The sequence below is a fragment of the Mytilus californianus genome, unplaced genomic scaffold, assembly GCF_021869535.1.
Source record: "Mytilus californianus isolate M0D057914Y unplaced genomic scaffold, xbMytCali1.0.p SCAF_5, whole genome shotgun sequence".
NCBI classification, from domain to species: Eukaryota; Metazoa; Mollusca; class Bivalvia; order Mytilida; family Mytilidae; genus Mytilus; species Mytilus californianus.
The window spans coordinates 39,086,290-39,101,560 of NW_026262701.1; the positions used below are offsets into that span (position 1 = coordinate 39,086,290).

Consider the following 15,271-nt stretch of genomic DNA (forward strand, 5'->3'; position numbering starts at 1 on the left):
TTAATCCACGGCTGTCATTCGGTATATCGAGAAAAATGATCGTGAAAGAATAAGTAACTCTGTTCAAGTATTGCGATTGGATCGTGAAATATCTGGTATAGGATCGTGAAGGAAATCTTATTGTGAAGACACATGCAACGTCAGTAAACAATCTAATTTAATCAATTATAATAACAAAGAATGGAAAAATAAATGTGTCTGTCAAAATGGTTCAACATTATAATCAGTATCCAAGAAAAGTCAAGGCTTAAAAGTACACCGTTTTTACAAAACTACAAACGGCAGAATGCTCCTCGAAATTTCAGAGAAATAAAAATGTAAACAAACATGACTTTTTTTCTGCATATGTTTTATGTCGTTTGAAAAGTTAAGATGGTCTCATCTAATTTCCATTAAATTTCATGCACAGTCATATGTATAAAACGAAGATTCTTGTTCATATTTGTAAAAATTGGAAAAAAAACCTTCAAAATGATGCGCACAACCTTCAATTACTGATACGCAAGGCTTCCAATAACTGATGCGCAAGACTTTTAAAAATGATGCGCACGACTTTCAAACTGATGCGAACGACTTTCCAACTAGTGCTCACGACTTTCAAATTGCTGCGCACCAGTTTAAAAGTCGTGCGCACCTGTTTTTCAAAGTTGTGCGCCCCAGTTTTACAATGTCGTGCACACGAGATTAAAAACCGTGCGCACGAGTTTCAAAGTAGTGCGCACGATTTTTAAACTTGTGCGCACCAGATTTGATATCCGACAAACGAAAATATTTATATTTACATGGCACTTAAGGGGCTCTGTAATACATATGACGTATACACTTTCCCGATAAAATACAAAATAAGCAAAATATAAATACAAGGGTATACAAAATGAAAACAACACTATAAAAATCTTATAATCGCTGCTAAGGTGAGGAAAATTCATAATTTCAAAATAGAAATCATCTCGATTGTCATAGACTCTGGTACTGAGATGACCGCTGTAATCAAAGTCGATGATTAAATTTTGATTAAAATGTTATTTAAAGATTAGGGGCAAAGTTTCACTTTTGAATACGTAGTGTTTAACCAGACGTATTCAGATCGTCATCCACGACTTTAGTATTTATGATGAACCGTTTTCCGTTTTCTGCTGGATTAAAAATCACTTCTTCATAAACAGTTAAATGTTTTTGCTGCAAAATAAAATTAAAAAATAACCTTGATAAAATGTTTTCACAAATATGATAGCATTAAGAACGTCTGTATATTTCATATCGGTATATAATGTTTATATATATAATTATATTTCTTTGTTATACATAGAAAACATTGAGTGCCTTAGGACTCATTTGAAAAAAAACTTGATAAGCAACCCATTTCTATTTGAATGTCTATGTTTTACTTATAATATATCGTTTGCGTTACTTTTCTGAAAATTGTCTCAAAGTTAAGAACAGTATACACATGACGAAAACGTTTATACAATGTACAATGTAGTAAGTAATTTAAATTGTCATCCGATAACTGCGTCGCTTGAAAAGTGTATAAATTATTTTTTAGAACTTTATCTGAAAACAAGTTTTATTATATGATTTAAGGTAGATTAATTGTATACTGCCATCTTTGATTGGAAAATAGCAGTACACAATTGGTCTAGTATTCTACTTAAATCTGCAAGTTTTGCAACAGATTGGCAACTAATGTGTAAGACAGTTTATTTAAATAAAGAAAAATAAGTGATTTATTGCATTATTAAGACTGATTTAGAAAATACCAAATATTTGTTTTTATTTGATTCCATTTTTCAACTTAGCCATATAAGGGGAGATAACTCTTTTAGTAACAATTTTATGGGGGAATGTTAATGAAATTTCTATTTTTACTTGTAGCAAGAAACAAGTTTGGTGACACCATTTTTTCTTTTTATTTTCTTAAAACATATTATAAAACGTATCTTGTCATGTTTTATTTCAAAATCTTGCACATGTATTTCTTTTTATTCACAAACAAGTGTTTTTTCAAGAATAATCTACTATCTTAAGCACGGTGACCCCCACTTTTTATTATATTTTTGAAAAAAAGCATTGGAAAATCTACATTGTGGCAAAGTATGAAAAAATTCTATCTCAGGAAATATAAAGTGATGATCCACCTTAAAACGACACATTACGAGTTTAGTCGTTTACGTTTTTCTTTTTCAGTTGGCCATGGGTTCGGTGACATTTTTATCAGAATCGCGGAGAAACCAAATGACGAAGCGATCATTAATATGCTATTACAACAACTAAAAATTAACATTAATGTTATCATGCATAGTAGTTATATTAAGAGTGTATACATCACGTCCGTTCTGTGTTTAACCCAGTCATATTCTTTATGTGCGTGTTCTAAGTCAGCAGCCTGTAGATCTGTGGTTGTCATTGGTTCATGTCTGTCATATTTGATTTTCGTAAATTGTTTTGTTATGAATTAGGCCGTTAGTTTTCTCAATTGAATTATTTCATATTTTTATGTCGGGGCCTTGTATAGCCGACTATACGGTATGAACGTCTTCATTATTGATGGTCGTACGGTTGCCTACAATTGCTTACATCCACTTCATTTGAACTTTGGTGAATAGTTGTCTCATTGGCAATCATAATACATCTCCTTATTTAAATATCAAATGTTTCCAAGAATTTTTGCTTTTGGTCAGCATTCTGTCAACACGCATTTATTTTATGGGCACGATATACTGAATGTATCCCTAGATGTTAATGATGTTGATCTGTGGAAGATCTTGAAGATGTGTTGTTAAATAAATATTCTCACGAACACAGCTGCAAGTTTTTATATTTTTAAATTTGCATGTCAGATCGTTACTTCATTCAGCTTTTGGTAGAGTTTATATGCAATTATTTTTTGCAAATTCAAACGTTAAGTTACGATGCAAATTTAAACTTAAAGTTACGATGCAAATTCAAACTTTAAGTTACGATGCAAATTCAAACTTTAAGTTACGATTCAAATTCAAACATATTCCGATGAATAACATAAAATACAAATACAACAAGAAGACAGCATATACAGGTGGCACGGTAGTATTTCCTGGCCCATAAGGGATAATGATAGCCTTTTTAGAATTTTCACCACTTTCTAACACTGCTAAAAATTCTACATTCACAGTTAACTGAAGTACTTTCATTTTACTATTCAGAAATGAATTTGAATATGTATCATGACCGTTTACTTTTTTTGCTATCTTTAAGAACCTAAGGTCACTAGTGCTTTTAGGTCTTTTATCGTGCAGTGAATACAAAATTTAAAAAAAATCTCAAAAATTCATTTTCATCTGTATGTAAAATTATTTCATATTTTTCTACACCTGATTCGTCCCTCAGTTTGGGAAAGTATGTTCAGTTGATACTGTATTTTTTGTCCAATCATAATGTTCAGATACATTGACTTAAGTAGGGTACACAAAAGAGCAACCTAAATTCTGGAATGCAAATACTACCGTGCTACCTTAACCAAGACATTTCAAAGTTGAAATCAGTCATGACACCTATGATGGATAGCCTGCTTACTATGTAACATATTACAATAAAGAATACTAGTCTGCACTTATTTCTTACCAAAAAAAAAATGAAAGATTACACCCCTACCCCAGCTGTCAGATTTTCACTTTTTTATCATCTTACCATTTTTACTTAAGGAGTGAACAAAATCCAAATATATGATGTTTCAAATCAACACAGAAGTCAAACATGGTGATTCAGGAGGAATTATTGGATTGCCAACTCTATTTATAGTTAATCTGACTGAAAGAAACAGTTTAAGCACCAAATCATGAAAAATGATATTAAAGTCCATTCCACATTTTACAGCATGCCTTACATTACTTTAAGCATTTCCAGATTATGAAGGCAACACAACAAGATTCTTTAGATGGCAGTTAACTATTATTCTAAAATCTTTTTGACAATATATGTACTAGAATATATCTCTAAGTTGACTGTTTGTCTATTTCTCATGTATGCATTAAGTTAAATTATGTCCCCTTACATAATCATTTTCCCTTTATTGTGCTTTTCATTGTCAGAAAATCAAAACAATTAATGACATTTGCATGGAAAATGAATAAACTATTTAATCTTGCTGATAAACAATCATAATTACATTCTTTGTCAAAAAAAATGTCTTGTCAGTGTAAAGAAACCCCTATTGCTATCCCTATTTCAGCCAAATATGAGGGCTAAATGAATCAGTAAGGACCCCTTAACCACTTGCTGGTTCCAAAAAAGCTCATACTGGTGTCATGTTACCACAGAACTACAAATTAAACCTAAAGAAAACTAGTAAAGCTGTACTTGTGTGGAAAAAAATAAGAAATTATGCAATTTATTTATTTCGGTGAAAATAATAGGATGTACAGGCAAATAAAATATGTCGCGTCTCAAATTCCAGTGGTTGCACATGTGTCAGACACTGCGAAAAGTTAAAGCGAGCATTTATAATTAAAAATGTATTGCAAGTTACATAAAAATAAAGAAGTTCTACTTTCTAGGTAAATTTTTACCTTATTACCCACAGATCAGGCAAAATTTGCTGAATCAGCAATTTTCACTCCCAGGGGTGGAATTTAAGGGCTGTTTTTATCATAGTTGCCCTTAATCAACTTTTTATTGATAAACTTACAAATTGCATAGGTAAAAAAAAATCCTTCATTGATTTAGTGTAAACATGTGTATCCCCCTTAAGGTGGCACGGTAGTATTTCCTGGCCCATAAGGGATAATGATAGCCTTTTTAGAATTTTCACCACTTTCTAACACTGCTAAAAATTCTACATTCACAGTTAACTGAAGTACTTTCATTTTACTATTCAGAAATGAATTTGAATATGTATCATGACCGTTTACTTTTTTTGCTATCTTTAAGAACCTAAGGTCACTAGTGCTTTTAGGTCTTTTATCGTGCAGTGAATACAAAATTTAAAAAAAATCTCAAAAATTCATTTTCATCTGTATGTAAAATTATTTCATATTTTTCTACACCTGATTCGTCCCTCAGTTTGGGAAAGTATGTTCAGTTGATACTGTATTTTTTGTCCAATCATAATGTTCAGATACATTGACTTAAGTAGGGTACACAAAAGAGCAACCTAAATTCTGGAATGCAAATACTACCGTGCTACCTTAACCAAGACATTTCAAAGTTGAAATCAGTCATGACACCTATGATGGATAGCCTGCTTACTATGTAACATATTACAATAAAGAATACTAGTCTGCACTTATTTCTTACCAAAAAAAAATGAAAGATTACACCCCTACCCCAGCTGTCAGATTTTCACTTTTTTATCATCTTACCATTTTTACTTAAGGAGTGAACAAAATCCAAATATATGATGTTTCAAATCAACACAGAAGTCAAACATGGTGATTCAGGAGGAATTATTGGATTGCCAACTCTATTTATAGTTAATCTGACTGAAAGAAACAGTTTAAGCACCAAATCATGAAAAATGATATTAAAGTCCATTCCACATTTTACAGCATGCCTTACATTACTTTAAGCATTTCCAGATTATGAAGGCAACACAACAAGATTCTTTAGATGGCAGTTAACTATTATTCTAAAATCTTTTTGACAATATATGTACTAGAATATATCTCTAGATTGACTGTTTGTCTATTTCTCATGTATGCATTAAGTTAAATTATGTCCCCTTACATAATCATTTTCCCTTTATTGTGCTTTTCATTGTCAGAAAATCAAAACAATTAATGACATTTGCATGGAAAATGAATAAACTATTTAATCTTGCTGATAAACAATCATAATTACATTCTTTGTCAAAAAAAATGTCTTGTCAGTGTAAAGAAACCCCTATTGCTATCCCTATTTCAGCCAAATATGAGGGCTAAATGAATCAGTAAGGACCCCTTAACCACTTGCTGGTTCCAAAAAAGCTCATACTGGTGTCATGTTACCACAGAACTACAAATTAAACCTAAAGAAAACTAGTAAAGCTGTACTTGTGTGGAAAAAAATAAGAAATTATGCAATTTATTTATTTCGGTGAAAATAATAGGATGTACAGGCAAATAAAATATGTCGCGTCTCAAATTCCAGTGGTTGCACATGTGTCAGACACTGCGAAAAGTTAAAGCGAGCATTTATAATTAAAAATGTATTGCAAGTTACATAAAAATAAAGAAGTTCTACTTTCTAGGTAAATTTTTACCTTATTACCCACAGATCAGGCAAAATTTGCTGAATCAGCAATTTTCACTCCCAGGGGTGGAATTTAAGGGCTGTTTTTATCATAGTTGCCCTTAATCAACTTTTTATTGATAAACTTACAAATTGCATAGGTAAAAAAAAATCCTTCATTGATTTAGTGTAAACATGTGTATCCCCCTTAACCAAGACATTTCAAAGTTGAAATCAGTCATGACACCTATGATGGATAGCCTGCTTACTATGTAACATATTACAATAAAGAATACTAGTCTGCACTTATTTCTTACCAAAAAAAAATGAAAGATTACACCCCTACCCCAGCTGTCAGATTTTCACTTTTTTATCATCTTACCATTTTTACTTAAGTAGTGAACAAAATCCAAATATATGATGTTTCAAATCAACACAGAAGTCAAACATGGTGATTCAGGAGGAATTATTGGATTGCCAACTCTATTTATAGTTAATCTGACTGAAAGAAACAGTTTAAGCACCAAATCATGAAAAATGATATTAAAGTCCATTCCACATTTTACAGCATGCCTTACATTACTTTAAGCATTTCCAGATTATGAAGGCAACACAACAAGATTCTTTAGATGGCAGTTAACTATTATTCTAAAATCTTTTTGACAATATATGTACTAGAATATATCTCTAAGTTGACTGTTTGTCTATTTCTCATGTATGCATTAAGTTAAATTATGTCCCCTTACATAATCATTTTCCCTTTATTGTGCTTTTCATTGTCAGAAAATCAAAACAATTAATGACATTTGCATGGAAAATGAATAAACTATTTAATCTTGCTGATAAACAATCATAATTACATTCTTTGTCAAAAAAAATGTCTTGTCAGTGTAAAGAAACCCCTATTGCTATCCCTATTTCAGCCAAATATGAGGGCTAAATGAATCAGTAAGGACCCCTTAACCACTTGCTGGTTCCAAAAAAGCTCATACTGGTGTCATGTTACCACAGAACTACAAATTAAACCTAAAGAAAACTAGTAAAGCTGTACTTGTGTGGAAAAAAATAAGAAATTATGCAATTTATTTATTTCGGTGAAAATAATAGGATGTACAGGCAAATAAAATATGTCGCGTCTCAAATTCCAGTGGTTGCACATGTGTCAGACACTGCGAAAAGTTAAAGCGAGCATTTATAATTAAAAATGTATTGCAAGTTACATAAAAATAAAGAAGTTCTACTTTCTAGGTAAATTTTTACCTTATTACCCACAGATCAGGCAAAATTTGCTGAATCAGCAATTTTCACTCCCAGGGGTGGAATTTAAGGGCTGTTTTTATCATAGTTGCCCTTAATCAACTTTTTATTGATAAACTTACAAATTGCATAGGTAAAAAAAAATCCTTCATTGATTTAGTGTAAACATGTGTATCCCCCTTAAGGTGGCACGGTAGTATTTCCTGGCCCATAAGGGATAATGATAGCCTTTTTAGAATTTTCACCACTTTCTAACACTGCTAAAAATTCTACATTCACAGTTAACTGAAGTACTTTCATTTTACTATTCAGAAATGAATTTGAATATGTATCATGACCGTTTACTTTTTTTGCTATCTTTAAGAACCTAAGGTCACTAGTGCTTTTAGGTCTTTTATCGTGCAGTGAATACAAAATTTAAAAAAAATCTCAAAAATTCATTTTCATCTGTATGTAAAATTATTTCATATTTTTCTACACCTGATTCGTCCCTCAGTTTGGGAAAGTATGTTCAGTTGATACTGTATTTTTTGTCCAATCATAATGTTCAGATACATTGACTTAAGTAGGGTACACAAAAGAGCAACCTAAATTCTGGAATGCAAATACTACCGTGCTACCTTAACCAAGACATTTCAAAGTTGAAATCAGTCATGACACCTATGATGGATAGCCTGCTTACTATGTAACATATTACAATAAAGAATACTAGTCTGCACTTATTTCTTACCAAAAAAAAATGAAAGATTACACCCCTACCCCAGCTGTCAGATTTTCACTTTTTTATCATCTTACCATTTTTACTTAAGGAGTGAACAAAATCCAAATATATGATGTTTCAAATCAACACAGAAGTCAAACATGGTGATTCAGGAGGAATTATTGGATTGCCAACTCTATTTATAGTTAATCTGACTGAAAGAAACAGTTTAAGCACCAAATCATGAAAAATGATATTAAAGTCCATTCCACATTTTACAGCATGCCTTACATTACTTTAAGCATTTCCAGATTATGAAGGCAACACAACAAGATTCTTTAGATGGCAGTTAACTATTATTCTAAAATCTTTTTGACAATATATGTACTAGAATATATCTCTAAGTTGACTGTTTGTCTATTTCTCATGTATGCATTAAGTTAAATTATGTCCCCTTACATAATCATTTTCCCTTTATTGTGCTTTTCATTGTCAGAAAATCAAAACAATTAATGACATTTGCATGGAAAATGAATAAACTATTTAATCTTGCTGATAAACAATCATAATTACATTCTTTGTCAAAAAAAATGTCTTGTCAGTGTAAAGAAACCCCTATTGCTATCCCTATTTCAGCCAAATATGAGGGCTAAATGAATCAGTAAGGACCCCTTAACCACTTGCTGGTTCCAAAAAAGCTCATACTGGTGTCATGTTACCACAGAACTACAAATTAAACCTAAAGAAAACTAGTAAAGCTGTACTTGTGTGGAAAAAAATAAGAAATTATGCAATTTATTTATTTCGGTGAAAATAATAGGATGTACAGGCAAATAAAATATGTCGCGTCTCAAATTCCAGTGGTTGCACATGTGTCAGACACTGCGAAAAGTTAAAGCGAGCATTTATAATTAAAAATGTATTGCAAGTTACATAAAAATAAAGAAGTTCTACTTTCTAGGTAAATTTTTACCTTATTACCCACAGATCAGGCAAAATTTGCTGAATCAGCAATTTTCACTCCCAGGGGTGGAATTTAAGGGCTGTTTTTATCATAGTTGCCCTTAATCAACTTTTTATTGATAAACTTACAAATTGCATAGGTAAAAAAAAATCCTTCATTGATTTAGTGTAAACATGTGTATCCCCCTTAAGGTGGCACGGTAGTATTTCCTGGCCCATAAGGGATAATGATAGCCTTTTTAGAATTTTCACCACTTTCTAACACTGCTAAAAATTCTACATTCACAGTTAACTGAAGTACTTTCATTTTACTATTCAGAAATGAATTTGAATATGTATCATGACCGTTTACTTTTTTTGCTATCTTTAAGAACCTAAGGTCACTAGTGCTTTTAGGTCTTTTATCGTGCAGTGAATACAAAATTTAAAAAAAATCTCAAAAATTCATTTTCATCTGTATGTAAAATTATTTCATATTTTTCTACACCTGATTCGTCCCTCAGTTTGGGAAAGTATGTTCAGTTGATACTGTATTTTTTGTCCAATCATAATGTTCAGATACATTGACTTAAGTAGGGTACACAAAAGAGCAACCTAAATTCTGGAATGCAAATACTACCGTGCTACCTACAAGTGTAAAAAAATCGAGACGACCTATTCTTAACATGTAAAACAAATTGTAGAATCTTTTAACGGAAAATTATTTTTTGTAAACATATTTTCCTTGAATTTTCTAACATGAACAAACAAACGATTTTAAATGTTATATTCCAAAAAAAAAACATTTTTTTTATATTAAAATTTCACGTGACTATAAATAGAACGCCGCGTTGGAAAAATTGATTGCTGAAAAAAGGAACATTTCGGGAAATTGTACCATGTAATGTACTATATCGGACACGCTGAAAATTGGTGTAAGGAAAGATTTTCTGTAATCAGATTTTTAATGTACATGTTTTTTTCGAACAAGTTTTATCAATGTGCAGTAAAGAATAACAGTTTTGTACATATTATTGTATCAGGTTTCCAATGTTTATAGTTATAAAATAAGGGATTTGCATTTCAATATAACTTTATATATACAGATATCTTTTTTTTTGATTTACGATTGTTGTTTCGAAATAACTTTTATCAGTATGGTTACCAATTACGAACTTTTGATTTTGTCACCTTTCTCGGGCAACGACTAACTAACCTATTATTCTCACCTCATCAGTTTAACTGTTGCGCGAACTACTTGACTGGCGGTATCCTCAGGGACGAGGCATTTCTAAGCGGTTGCATCGAAGATGATTTAATTTTACATTGCTATTATTCAGTTTCCTTGATATATTATAAAGAAAGTTTTCTGTTAAATGTCATGTCTTTTCTAGGTTGTTTAAGTTTTGTAATATGAAAAAAGAAGATGTGGTATAAATGGCAATTAGACAACATCCACAAGAGACCAAACGATTTGGGTGCAAGCATCTTTAAGTCACTGTACGGCCTTCTACAATGAGCAGATTACATATCGTGTAGTAAGTTTTAAAAGGCCCAATCATGACAAAAATGTAAAACGAGAAAACAAAAAGTCTGATTATGTACAAAACAATAAATGAAAAATAAATATGATAGAGAGCAACCAACGACAACCACTAAATTTTCAGTCTCCGGACTTTTGGCATGCACATACATACTGTGGCGGGTTTAAAGTGTTTTGTATATGTGCGATCAACTCTCACTTTAGGGACAGCGTTGTAACAGTACAACACAAAAACAAGCTGTAAAATATTGTTGAAAAAAATATTGCAAAGAACAAAAGCAAATGATTTGTACTAAATTTATACCTGGCAATATTCCCTTTGTTTGCTGTGTTCAATCTTTGTTTTCTTTTGTCCTAGAAAAAAGAATTAGAAAAATGTATCGACTAATTCTCTCTGGCTATGAAATGACATGCATATAGGCCCTTAACTTATCACATATTTTTGCATTATTACTGGTTTCGGTTATCTGGAACTAGAAAATTAAAGTCAAGGTCAAGGGACATCTGTCAGATTTTCGTTTACTCATTGCAATCAAACCAAATTCCAAATACATTTTATCAATCATGTAAAGTTCCTGTGCATGAGACCCACCATAAAAAATTAAACGTGACAACTGGGGCGTGAAATGTATTTCAATGTCATATGACATATAATAAAAGAACATATACTGCCACTATCAAACTATACACCAAGTACAGTTATTGTTGACGCATATTTAAAAGTTTTTAAGAAAAAAACCTTCTGAAATCCTGAATACGGACCTATGCAAGTGAGGTCAAGGCCATATGACAAATGTCAAACTGACATATACTCATCACAATCAACTCAATACACACATATATTATTAACCTTTCATGTTTGGCTACTGAGGAACAGACCTCATCTCGGAAACATTTTCTTTCCACTGTAGCGTGAAAACGAAGCAAAGATCAAATGACAATAACTGGTTGACAAGATCTCATTATCAACAATTTCCTGGCAAATGTTTTGTCATTATAAATGAGAGTGGTCACCTTCTTCGTAGTACTTATGTATCGCCACTTCTGTCGCAGACAAGACAAAAACCAAGCTTTCAAAGCTAACTCATATTAGGCACTGTCATTAGTAGTCAACATATGCCACCAAAACGTATTTAGCTTATCACTATTGTACTGAATATTTGAATAGATTTTGCAAATCTGTGGTGGTAAATATAAACTGTTACCTTTGAAAGCGAATTCTCGAAGCCGTATGTAAAAGACTGATGCCAGCAGCAGAATAAAAACACAGCAAAAGCAAGCAGCGATGTAAGCAGATAATTTAACTGTGTGAAAATGTCCTTTAGCTACAAAATCAATTACGTATTCAAGTTTAGGTATCTTAATTGTCAGGAATATACATATATGAATGTGATACGATAAAGTAAAAAAATATATATTATATGTAACAGGGGTTTTCTAAATCTAGGCATTTTGTTAAATGACTGAATTTTCGGGTAATTTAAGAAATGCCTAACCTTGACAGGTATTATATAAAATGACTAAAAATACCTTGTAAAATGACTGAAATTTTAAAACAATATTAAACAAATTGCCTGTATAGTGTCCGGTTATTTGTAGAAAAAGAATATCATTGAGATACATATGACAAAAACACAATATCTTACGAAGGCAAATGCAAATGGTTCGGTAAATTAAGTTTATTCTTCAAATACCAGCCTGGATAGTTTAAATGTCTATAAGTAGGTTAAATATGTGCTAACTCTGTTTTTCAGATAGAAATGTTTTGATCTTCTTATCACGATGGCAGAAGGGCAAATCGCTCTTACAATAAAACAAAATTTGCAATCGAATTTAAAAAATTCTAGATTCAAAACAAAAGTGTGTAATATGAAGCAGAGAAAAAGAAGGATATGTTTTGGTTGACTGATTGTTGTTTGTTTGCATTCAGTAGCAAATATTTCATTCATATCTAGAACGAGAACAACTTGATAATAAGTTAAAAAGGTAAGTTGTGCAATGGATTGACCCGGATAAAGGACAGGTATTTCGACTGCCGCTTGAATTAAATGTATGTTGGATAAGGACAGAAATTGTACATTCCAACAGGACACCTACGGAATGTTCAAAGGGTTCTTTACGTGCAGAGAGCATGGAATTCTCCTTACACGAGGCATCAGATTTAATATCCCAATTCAGAAAGAAAGAAATCTATACATCTTTCACATTTTCCTTTGTAGCATTGGGTTCACTATGCAAGGCCGTGTTTGGTTATGATGCAAAGATATGAGTTTTTCCATCTTTTCTGAATCAAGAGAATTATTTGGTCTTTTCAATCTGATGAATTAAATGAATAGTAGTTGAAGAATGTTAAAATCTCGAAAATTGATCAAGAAGAAATAAATCAAGGTAATCTTGACACAAAACCTGCGGAAACCGAATAAACTCAATAAAAAGCTAGATCGAGTGCGTTGACAGTGTACATGTCTTCAGCTATGCAAACTTCATCCGCCATGCGAAGATCTGCTTCAGTCTGTTGAATACTCTGATGAGCGAAAGCCTAATCTAACTAATAATGCTGATGATACTTAGTATCTTTTGGCAACACACGAAAAAGGAGGTATTCATGTGTGTGCTGTTTGCAAAACACCATGTTTTTAGAACGCTAAGTGTTTTAACAAAAACAGTCTTAAAATGCAAGCGTTAAAATTCAGTAATAAAAAGATAAAACTTGTCTGTTATTCAATACTTTCAATGGCTCAGTTTTTATGAACATTTCTTTCTATGAAACAATTTCAGGCATTTACAAAATACCTTTACAAAATGCCTTTTTGAATTGTTCTATTCATGTTGTAAAATGCCTTTCAATTTAAATGACTGAAGAAAATATTCAATGTATAAAATGTCTGAATCTTACAGGCATTTTATATAATTACTAAAGTTTTCAGGCATTTTACAAAATGCCTAAATTTAGAAAATGCCTGTAACATATATAATAGAACTCCCAGATATCCATTTTGGCTTTCAGTTGGATGTTATGGTAACATAATTTTAGATTTATTCAAATCAAGAAAGACGTTTTTTTTATATGAAACGAGGACATGTGCCAATATTGTTTTTAATGGTGAAGAGACATTAATTGTCGAAATGCGCATCTGGTGCACTAAACTTGGTCCCATTGATGTTATTACTACCACTATGGCTATACCTCTGCTGCTGGACTGTTAGTACCCGATGGTATTACCAGCCCATTTCGATACTGGCATGAAAATACGGATATCGTTCGATTAAAATTTGCTGTTATAAAATTTGGAAATAACTTTAAATTAAGGAATAAATCTCCCTCGTACAAAGCTCTGATTTCTTGTCCGGATAGTACATGTTCTTTTTTTGGTTTGATCCGCAGTTTTACCATTCCTATTAGATTTTGAATACTAAAATATTTGGCCTCGAGCATCACTGAAGAGACATTAATTGTCGAAATTCGCATCTGGTGCATTAAACTTGATTCCGTTTATGTTATTGCAACGACTAGATTGGAGAACTAAGCCTTTATTTCTAGATGTAAGTCAAGATATGAGACAGACTTAACTGAATCATTGATCAATCGATTAATTGCCATATATGGTCAATTATTGACGTCTGACACGATGTTGTTTCAATAAATTCACGGAGTTGCACTCGTAATATCGATATAAGGTAAGGATGAAGATTTTTGTAATTGTTTTCAATATTTTCCTTAAATAATTTTTGTAATTGTTTTCAATATTTTCCTTAAATGTAATTGGAAATTATTCAGAAGATGAATTTGTCTATATATTATTGGTTTTACTACTGCCATGACAAAATGTTTCATACTGTGACATTCTGTGTAATGATTTCCTTTTATCAAATGATTTTTGTAATTGTTTTCAATATTTTCCTTAAATGTAATTGGAAATTATTCAGAAGATGAATTTGTCTATATATTATTGGTTTTACTACTGCCATGACAAAATGTTTCATACTGTGACATTCTGTGTAATGATTTCCTTTTATCAAATGATATGTCATCCTTATGAATCATGAAATCAAACATTCGGTCAAGTATTGCGAAATAAAACAATGAATAATATAAGAGGAAACACTTACACATTGTATTTGAATGAAGTGTTTGAATTGTCACATTGTCTGTGTCATCACTCTTTCCTATATCATTTCGTGCATACATATAAACAATATACTCCATATTCTCAGAAAGATCTTGAACTGTATGGCGTCCTTCATTTAACGAATGTACAACTATTGTCCAATTTATAGCAAGCACTGAGCGGTATGTTATTACAAAATGTTGACGATAGTGACCATCATTACCAGGCATCCACATGACTTCAAAACTGTCGTGAAATGGCTTTACTTTAAACATCATAGGTTTAGCTGGCACACCTGTATTTTGAAAGTATAGTGAGAAATTTAGCATTGTAAGATGACTGAAGTCTCCTAATATGTATGCCAATCTTGTGATTGTCCTGTTCTTGTCAACAAATGATAAAATTGAAAAGGTTGGCATATAAATTTATGACACAAAATCCTAAAGGACTGCTGCAATTTATATCAAAGTCGCAATGGACATACACAAGATCACATCTGAATGTTATTTCAATACAACCCTTTGCGCTGGTTTTAAT

General features: G+C 31.7%; 1 long non-coding RNA gene across 1 annotated transcript; it reads right to left on the reverse strand.

Annotated features, from left to right (window-relative positions):
• Nucleotides 1-208: 208 nt before the first annotated feature.
• On the reverse strand, nucleotides 209-14,970 carry LOC127701914 (uncharacterized). The gene is made up of 4 exons (XR_007982251.1): nucleotides 14,736-14,970; nucleotides 11,831-11,950; nucleotides 10,930-10,979; nucleotides 209-1,179 (listed from the first exon to the last, which is right to left on the reverse strand). It is a non-coding gene; the product is annotated as an uncharacterized LOC127701914 (long non-coding RNA).
• Between the last annotated feature and the right edge of the window lie 301 nt (nucleotides 14,971-15,271).